Source organism: Hemiscyllium ocellatum, chromosome 16, assembly GCF_020745735.1.
Source record: "Hemiscyllium ocellatum isolate sHemOce1 chromosome 16, sHemOce1.pat.X.cur, whole genome shotgun sequence".
Lineage (NCBI taxonomy): Eukaryota > Metazoa > Chordata > Chondrichthyes > Orectolobiformes > Hemiscylliidae > Hemiscyllium > Hemiscyllium ocellatum.
In genome coordinates, this window is record NC_083416.1 from 69,315,699 (window position 1) to 69,326,373 (window position 10,675).

Sequence of the window (10,675 nt, forward strand, 5' to 3'; positions counted from 1 at the left end):
TCTTTCCATTAGATGGATTAACAGAGCCAAAAATGAAAACAAAATGGCAACCGTCCATTAATAAACTTGACAGAGAATGTAGAACCAGGGGAAAATACTTAATGTAAACAAGAAACAAAAACAGAAATTGCTGGAAAAGCTCAGCAGATTTTTCAGCATGTGTGAAGAGAGATCAAAGTTAATGTTTTGCATCAGGTCACTGAGGAAGGGTCACTGAACTCTGATTTCTCTCCAAAGATGCTACCAGACCTGCTGAGGTTTTCCAGCAATTTCTGTTTTTGTTTCTGATTTATACAGCATTCGCACTTAATTTACACTTAAAAAACTCCTTGAAAACATCTATATCGCTAGGAACACATTGCTGGGCAGCTACCTTGCTTTGAGGAATACAAACCCTGAAGAGTATATTCATAAAATCCACGAGTAAAAAATGAGGTCTGCAGATGCTGGAGATCACAGCTGCAAATGTGTTGCTGGTCAAAGCACAGCAGGCCAGGCAGCATCTCAGGAATAGAGAATTCGACGTTTCGAGCATAAGCCCTTCATCAGGAATAAGAGAGAGAGAGCCAAGCCGGCTGAGATAAAAGGTAGGGAGGAGGGACTAGGGGGAGGGGCGATGGAGATGGGATAGGTGGAAGGAGGTCAAGGTGAGGGTGATAGGCCGGAGTGGGGTGGGGGCGGAGAGGTCAGGAAGAGGATTGCAGGTTAGGAGGGCGGTGCTGAGTTGAGGGAACCGACTGAGACAAGGTGGGGGGAGGGGAAATGAGGAAGCTGGAGAAATCTGAATTCATACCTTGTGGTTGGAGGGTTCCCAGGCGGAAGATGAGGCGCTCCTCCTCCAGCCGTCGTGTAGTTGTGTTCTGCCGGTGGAGGAGTCCAAGGACCTGCATGTCCTCGGTGGAGTGGGAGGGGGAGTTAAAGTGTTGAGCCACGGGGTGATTGGGTTGGTTGGTTCGGGCGGCCCAGAGGTGTTCTCTGAAGCGTTCCGCAAGTAAGCGGCCTGTCTCACCAATATAGAGGAGGCCACATCGGGTGCAGCGGATGCAATAGATGATGTGTGTGGAGGTACAGGTGAACTTGTGGCGGATATGGAAGGATCCCTTGGGGCCTTGGAGGGAAGTGAGTGTGGAGGTGTGGGCGCAAGTTTTACATTTCCTGCGGTTGCAGGGGAAGGTGCCGGGGTGGAGGTTGGGTTGGTGGGGGGTGTGGATCTGACAAGGGAGTCACGAAGGGAGTGGTCCTTGCGGAACGCTGATAGGGGAGGGGAGGGAAATATATCCTTGGTGGTGGGGTCCGTTTGGAGGTGGCGGAAATGGCGGCGGATAATACGTTGTATGCGCAGGTTGGTGGGGTGGTAGGTGAGAACCAGTGGGGTTCTGTCTTGGTGGCGGTTGGAGGAGCGGGGCTCAAGGGCGGAGGAGCGGGAAGTGGAGGAGATGCGGTGGAGGGCATCGTCGATCACGTCTGGGGGAATCTGCGGTCCTTGAAGAAGGAGGCCATCTGGGTTGTGCGGTGTTGGAATTGGTCCTCCTGGGAGCAGATGCGGCGGAGACGAAGGAATTGGGAATATGGGATGGCGTTTTTACAGGGGGCAGGGTGGGAGGAGGTGTAGTCCAGGTAGCTGTGGGATTTCTGAGACAGTCCAGGTGAATTTCAGGTCGGGATGGAAGGTGTTAGTAAAGTTGATGAACTGTTCAACCTCCTCGTGGGAGCACGAGGCAGCGCCGATTCCTCCTCCCTCCCCTTCCTAGACCTTTCCATTTCTATCTCGGGCGACCGACTCAACACAGACATCTATTATAAACCGACTGACTCCCACAGCTACCTGGACTACACCTCCTCCCACCCTGCCCCCTGTAAAAACGCCATCCCATATTCCCAATTCCTTCGTCTCCGCCGCATCTGCTCCCAGGAGGACCAATTCCAACACCGCACAACCCAGATGGCCTCCTTCTTCAAGGACCGCAGATTCCCCCCAGACGTGATCGACGATGCCCTCCACCGCATCTCCTCCACTTCCCGCTCCTCCGCCCTTGAGCCCCGCTCCTCCAACCGCCACCAAGACAGAACCCCACTGGTTCTCACCTACCACCCCACCAACCTGCGCATACAACGTATTATCCGCCGCCATTTCCGCCACCTCCAAACGGACCCCACCACCAAGGATATATTTCCCTCCCCTCCCCTATCAGCGTTCCGCAAGGACCACTCCCTTCGTGACTCCCTTGTCAGATCCACACCCCCCACCAACCCAACCTCCACCCCCGGCACCTTCCCCTGCAACCGCAGGAAATGTAAAACTTGCGCCCACACCTCCACACTCACTTCCCTCCAAGGCCCCAAGGGATCCTTCCATATCCGCCACAAGTTCACCTGTACCTCCACACACATCATCTATTGCATCCGCTGCACCCGATGTGGCCTCCTCTATATTGGTGAGACAGGCCACTTACTTGCGGAACGCTTCAGAGAACACCTCTGGGCCGCCCGAACCAACCAACCCAATCACCCCGTGGCTCAACACTTTAACTCCCCCTCCCACTCCACCGAGGACATGCAGGTCCTTGGACTCCTCCACCGGCAGAACACAACTACACGACGGCTGGAGGAGGAGCGCCTCATCTTCCGCCTGGGAACCCTCCAACCACAAGGTATGAATTCAGATTTCTCCAGCTTCCTCATTTCCCCTCCCCCCACCTTGTCTCAGTCGGTTCCCTCAACTCAGCACCGCCCTCCTAACCTGCAATCCTCTTCCTGACCTCTCCGCCCCCACCCCACTCCGGCCTATCACCCTCACCTTGACCTCCTTCCACCTATCCCACCTCCATCGCCCCTCCCCCTAGTCCCTCCTCCCTACCTTTTATCTCAGCCGGCTTGGCTCTCTCTCTCTTATTCCTGATGAAGGGCTTATGCTCGAAACGTCGAATTCTCTATTCCTGAGATGCTGCCTGGCCTGCTGTGCTTTGACCAGCAACACATTTGCAGCATTCATAAAATCCAATTCATCACTGCCAACTTGTACTCATTCTACTCTTGAGTTATAACTTCCATGCATACTACCAATCAGTCATAATACCTCAACAATAAATACTAATGACACCCATCAATTAAAAATCCCAGAGCACCAGGTTGTAGTCCAAAAGGTTTATTTGGATGCACTAGCTTTTGGAGCCTCTCTGAAAGCTAGTGTGCTTCCAATTAAATCTGTTGGATTATATCCTGGTGTTATGTGATTTTTAACTTTGTCCACCCCAGTCCAACACTGCTCCTCCACATCATGACGTCCATCAGAATAGCAACAGGGATCCTGCAAAACAGATTTAACATTTCTCAATCTCTAATGAATATCCTATTAGCATGGTTATATTGTCCCTACCATGCATATATGCACCCATATTGCTATTACTTGTTATAATAAAAAAAAGACTTGATTAATATCTTCCAGGTCATCAAAGATATGAGGGATTGATTTTCACACTTACAGTCAGTTCCTTAACCTTAAGAAAATATTCTTGCCTTAGGTCCATCTACACAATGTATGGCGTGCACGGCAAAATTGTTTTTACTCATTATGTGCTGACGCAATAGACAGACCAGGATGTAAAGGTAATGTGAATCCTGGTTTGCAAACTTTCCCAATTCTGCCATGTTGTAAGTGCTAGTAGTTTTTGTATTAATTTTAATTTGTTCAACAGCATAATTCAGTTGCAGTCTTTCTTTACAAATATCCCAGCCATTTAAATGGAAAGTTACCAGCACATTTCACAAACAGCACAAAAACTGGGTTTATCCACCAGCCAATGATCCCCACCTGGTCATCTGTACAATCTTATACAGTTATGCAAAAATTCTCAATTTCTGCAAGGTAATGATCATTACAACAATCTCGGAGAAGCTGTTGAAATTCTGTACCTCATTTTCATCTAGTCTTAAAATGGAAGGCTTTTCAAATATAAATGTTAATAGGATCAAAGGGTTACTGCAAGCTTAAACTGTCAAGATGGTCTTGTGGTCACTTTTTAATGGTAGGATTGCAAGTTATCATTGTCCATAAAAAGTTGATTTTGATGAGAACACTATAATCCAACTTCCAGATATGACAGAATTATACCAGATAATGAGCAACAATTAAACCATTATTTGGATGCAAACAACTTACAATTAGAACATAGAACATCGAAACGTACAGCACTGAACAGGCCCTTCAGCCTATGATTAATTCTAACGTAAAATAAAATAACCTAACCTATGCACCCCTCAATTCACTGCTGTCCATGTTCATGTCCAGCAGGCACTTAAATGTCCCTAATGACTCTACTTCCACCATCAACGCTGGCAACGCATTCCTTGCATTCACAACTCTCTGCGTAAAGAATTCTCGAAACCCTGTATCTGCATTAATGTAAGAATTTCACTTTGATATTACACGAGTGAGATTCTTTCACACAGAATGTTATATTAATACGTCCTTGAGCCATATTATCCCATTTATTAGCCATTTCTGAAAAGCTGCTTGAATCAACATCTATTGATTTTAATAACCTCATCCTACCCTTTATGGACCTCAAAATAGTATCAAACAATTTCCTTAAAACTTCAGATAAATGTCTTTCTAAGGAAGTTAAGATATCACAGAAGGGTCAGTTCTGTGCTTTACTTCTCGTTCAGGGCACACTGGGGGTTTTAGGGTTAAAAGCCTCACTACTAAAGGACTTACTGCAACAGCAACTGAAAGCTGGGCACAGCAGTTCAGGCAGCATCCAAGGAACAGTGCCACTAATCCAGAATCTGGTTTCCAGCATCTGCAGTCATTGTTTTTACCTTATCAACTGAAAGCCTGTAGTCTTTTAATCCATGCACGTGGATTTTCCCATTCCACGCAAGTAAGCCGAATCATAGAGTCATAGAGATGGACAGCATGGAAACAAACCCTTCGGTCCAACCCGTCCGTGCTGACTAGATATCCCAACCCAATCTAGTCCCACCTGCCAGCACCTGGCCCATATCCCTCCAAACACTTCCTATTCATATACCCATCCAAATGCCTCTTAAATGTTGCGATTGTACCAGCCTCCACCACTTCCTCTGGCAGATCATTCCATATATGTACCACCCTCTGTGTGAAAAACTTGCCCCTTAGGTCTCTTTTATATCTTTCCCCTCTCACCCTAAACCTATGCCCTCTAGTTCTGGACTCCCTGACCCCAGGGAAAAGACTTTGTCTCTTTACCCTATCCATGCCCCTCATGATTTTTTAAACCTCTATAAGGTCACCCCTCAGCCTCCGACGCTCCAGGGAAAACAACCCCTGCCTGTTCAGCCTCTCCCTATAGCTCAAATCCTCCGACCCTGTCAACATCCTTGTAAATCTTTTCTGAACTCTTTCAAGTTTCACAACATCTTTCCGATAGGAAGGAGACCAGAATTGCATGCAATATTCCAACAGTGGCCTAACCAATGTTCTGTACAGCCGCAACATGACCTCCTAACTCCTGTACTCAGTACTCTGACCAATAAAGGAAAGCATACCAAACACCTTCTTCACTATCCTATCTACCTGCAATTCCACTTTCAAGGAGCTATGAACCTGCACTCCAAGGTCTCTTTGTTCAGCAACACTCCATAGGACCTTACCATTAAGTGTATAAGTCCTGCTACGATTTGCTTTCCCAAAATGCAGCACCTCACATTTATCTGACTGAAACTCCATCTGCCACTTTCTCAGCCCATTGGCCCATCTGATCAAGATGCTGTTGTAATCTGAGGTAATCCTGTTCGCAGTCCACTACACCTCCAATTTTGGTGTCAGCAGCAAACTTGCTAACTGTACCTCTTATACTCATATCCAAATCGTTTATGTAAATGACAAAACGTACAGGACCCAGCACTGATCCTTGTGACACTCCATTGGTCACAGGCCTCCAGTCTGAAAAACAACCCTCCAACACTACCCTCTGCCTTCTACTTTTGAGCCAGTTCTGTATCCAAATGGCTAGTTCTCCCTGCATTCCGTGAGACCTAACCTAGTGAATCAGTCTCCCATGGGGAACCTTGTCGAACACATTACTTAAGTCCATACAAATCACATCTACCGCTCTTCCCTCATCAATCCTCTTTGTTACTTCCTCAAGAAACTCAATCAAGTTTGTGAGACATGATTTCCCACGCACAAAGCCATGTTGACTATCCCTAATCAGTACTTGCCTTTCCAAATACATGTACATCCAGTCCCTCAGGATTTCCTCCAACAACTTGCCCACCACTGATGTCAGGCTCACTGGTCTATAGTTCCCTGGCTTGTCCTTACCACCCTTCTTAAACAGACAAGACAAGACCTTTGTCCTTTCCAGACAGGACTAATAGCCCTGGCCCTAACCCAGCTAGCTACCTCCCTCTCCCATTGCCTCACGTCCCCTCCATATTAGCATAGATATGTGAATCCCCCATTTATCTCTCTTCTATGTTAGCACTGTTTTGTGAGTTTCCCATTAGTAGCAGCAAAAATCTTTCTGCCTTAATTTCTCTCCATCAACACATAATAATGGAAGATACGATAATCGGTTTCTACAGTCCATTCACACATCGATATTCATTGGGTTTTCTAAATTCATAATTACCTCCTTTAAGTTATGTGATGACAGTCATCCATGTGACTGATAAGTTTTTGTTCAATTTCTATAAAATATACTGTCTCTGGGTGTAAGGCAGAGATTAGTGAAGAAGAGTCACTACAAGTAGGCACTCAGCTACTTTAGAGACACTTTGAATCTCTCGCTGGCTGTCCGATAATAAAGCTACTGCTGTTGTACAGAAAGCTTGTGTCGCCCAGATTTGTGGAACAAAGCAGACATCAACACTTCTTGAATGATGCTGATTTATTCTGATATTGGGAATCATAAAGGCAAACACAATTCCTTCTTGAAAGGATAAACTTCTTCACATTTCAAAAGAACACCAACTGAGGTATCATTAATCACTGTCAACTGGTGATGCACATCTGCTTTCGAGCTTTTAAGTTTTAAATATTCAGCCGTTATTTCCGCAATTTGTACACCTTTGAAATCTCACCAAAGATCCTGACAGAATTCAATTTGGGGTGAAAATGTGTTGCTGGAAAAGCGCAGCAGGTCAGGCAGCATCCAAGGAACAGGAAATTCGATGTTTCGGGCATAAACCCTTCATCAGGAAAGCCCTTCATTCGGGCTTATGCCCGAAACGTCGAAAGAATTCCTGATGAAGGGCTTATGCCCGAAATGTCGAATTTCCTGCTGCGCTTTTCCAGCAATACATTTTCAACTCTGATCTCCAGCATCTGCAGACCTCACTTTCTCCTCAAAGAATTCAATTTGGGTCATGCTCACAACAGTTACATTCCACCTCAACCCACCAGTCCCATAACACTTCACTTTTCTGGCCACAAATTCTAAATCCAGGACAATTAAAAAAATCATCTCAAATCATTGACTTATTAGCATTGTCCAGAAATATAAAAATGCTCATTACTTATGAAAAAATCTTATGTCCAGAGCTAGAGAGTTTTCAAGAATCAGAATTTCTTTGGCCTGGTTTCCACAATTTCATACTTCAGTCAACTTCAACAATTCCATAAGACCATAAGACCATAATTCCATAATTCCGCAAGACCATAAGACCATAAATTCATTAAACCATAATTTCATAATTCCATAATTCTACAAGACCATAATTTAATAATTCCATAATTCCATAAGGCCATAAGACCATAAGACCATAATTCCATAATTCCACAAGACCATAAGACTTAGGAACAGAAACTACGGCCATTAGGTCCATTGAGTTTGCTCTGCATTTGATCATGGCTGATAGGATTTTCAACTCCCTTTTCCCACTTTATCCCGGTAACCTTTGATTCCTTTGGCGATGAAGAACTAATCCATTTTGTTGTAAATATACTCAGTGACCTGGCCTCCACAGCCTTCTGTGGCAATTCCACAAATTCACCACACTCTGGCTAAAGACATTTTGCCTTATCTCCATTCTAAAGAGTATTCCCCTTACCCTAAGGCTGTGCCCTTGGATACTCATCTCTCCTGCCCAATGGAAACTTCTTCCCAATGTCCACTGTGTCCATTCAACATTATTCCACCGCAATTCAGATCAATATTTAATTGACCAATCATATTACAGCTTGAAAAAGGGGAGGCTGCCACAGACAGTAAAGCAGTAACATGCATGCCTAAAAAAGATAAATTATTTAATCATGATATTTCTTTTTTAAGAGGAAAGTTGCTGAAAAAGACAGAGCATAACTGAGGGATCATCTTTCACAGTGAAATAACACCATCAGAATACTAATACATGAGGTATCAAAGGGAAAACAGCTTGTGAGCTCCTGAGCAATCCTTAAGGCATTCCTGTGATTTATGGGAGAAATGTAGAGCTGAGAATGAAGGAAATGCTAGAAATCCAGCCAGAAGTCCCATTTCTTTCTTTTTATGTACATTCTCTGGAACTACTATCCCTGTTTTTCTCAGTATTTCTAACAGTGACATCCCATTCCCAAATGGACCAGACTTGCAAATCCCCAGCTGTAACCCAAGGGTTTCTCCAGTTCTGAGCAAACAATCTTAAACTGCAATGAATATGCACAATTGCATTCACACTTCCATACTTCCATGCAACTTATAAATATTAGGTGGGATTTTATCATCCCAATGAAGGCAGAAGGCCCAAAAATGGTAAGGACTCAGGTTGGATTAGCTCTTCAATGTCTTCCCATTTGGGCCAGCACAGTGGCTCAGTAGTTAGCACTGCAGCCTCACAGCACCAGGGACGCAGGTTCGATTCCAGCCTTGGGTGACTGTGTGGAGTTTACACATTCTGCCGTGTCTGCGTGGGTTTCCTCCGGGTGCTCCAGTTTCCTCCCACAGTCTAAAGATGTGCAGGTCAGGTGGATTGCCCATGCTAAATTGTCATAGTGTTAGGTGCATTAGTCAGAGGGAAATGGGTCTGGGTGGGTTCCTGTTCAGAGGGTCGGTGGATGGATGTGCTAGGATGGATGTATTGTCCCAATCAAAGGGTATATAAGATGTCTGTGTATAAGAGGAGGAAGGACACCACTTCACCTGGGACAACACATCCACCCTAGGACAAGCCAAACAGAGTCACACATGAGAATTCCGAGAGGCATTCCAACTAGAATTCTATCAACAAACACACTGACTTGGACTCCATTTACCACCCCTGAGAAAAAGAACCGGAAATGATGTCACCACAGGAAATGACATCACCGACCCAAGGAAACCTAAACATATAAATAGAAAGCGGGCCATGCCACCAGCCTTTCATCCAGAGGCTCACTGATGATGTTATCTAATATGGTGATGAAACGTCTGAAAATGAAACTTCCAGCTCACCGAGCAAACCTACAGCCAGTATATGTGTGTATGGGGGATTATGAGTGTCTGTGAGTGGGTGCATGTATACATGTAAGTGTGGGAGTGTATGTGTGAGAGTATGAGAGAGAGCTTGTGGCTGAGAGAGGGTGTGTGTGTGTGTGTGCGTGTGTGTGTGTGTGTGTGTGTGTATCTGTCTGTCCGTGAGTGTGCCTCCATCTGTTCCCTGCCAGTCAGAGAATACTTCAGCGATCCAGAACATTCGACCTCAGATCTTCTGGTGGCCGTCCTCCAAGACGGACTTCGGGACAGGCAACAACGAAATGTGGCCATTCAGAAGCTGATAGCCAAGTTTGATACCCATGGAGATGACCTCAACCAGGACCGTGGGTTCATGTCACACTACAGATGGCCCCACTGCACTACACACCTAAACACACACACTCCTTCTGACACACACACTCCTAGAGACACACGCAGACACAAGCTCTCTCTCATACACTCACACATACACTCCCACACTCACACGCACACACACTCCCTCTCACAAACTTATATTCCTTTACACTCACACACATACACATACACACACTCTCTCACAGACACTCATAAATCCCCCCCCCACACACACACATCCACATGCACAGACACATATATAAGTTTGTGGGGTGAATTTGTACTTGCAGAATTGCATTTTATTTTGCTCAAAAACTGCATAAATCCATGAAAGATTCTGTAAATACATTTTTTAGATTAGAATCAGTCTGAATATTGTGTCACAGACATTCTCAGACAGGGCACTTCACACCTTCAATGCATTAGCTGGACCAACATGGCACTAATTAATAAAGTTCACTTGAGAATGTAACTTTAAAAAAACCTGTGATTTTCATATGAAAGAACTGAAACCAACATGTTCATTCTAAAAGACGAGAGACTTAAAAAAATCCAGGTCTTTTCAATATATAATTTAACTTACATCACACTATAAACATTAGCTATAAATTCTGTCTTACAATATTATACTCCATAACCACCTGATGAAGGAGCAGTGCACCGAAAACTAGTGCTTCCAAATAAACCTGTTGGACTATAACCTGGTGTTGAGTGACCTTTAACTTTGTACACCCCAGTCCACCATCAGCACCACCAAATCAGATATCTGGAAACACTCCTGCTATTAGTAGACAACTCCATCATACATCCATGGGACTGCATTGCCATCCAGGAGTGAAAACCAATAAATCTGAGGAATGAGAAAGACTGGCAAAACTTGTCTTCTAAACTTCAAAAGAGAGCTC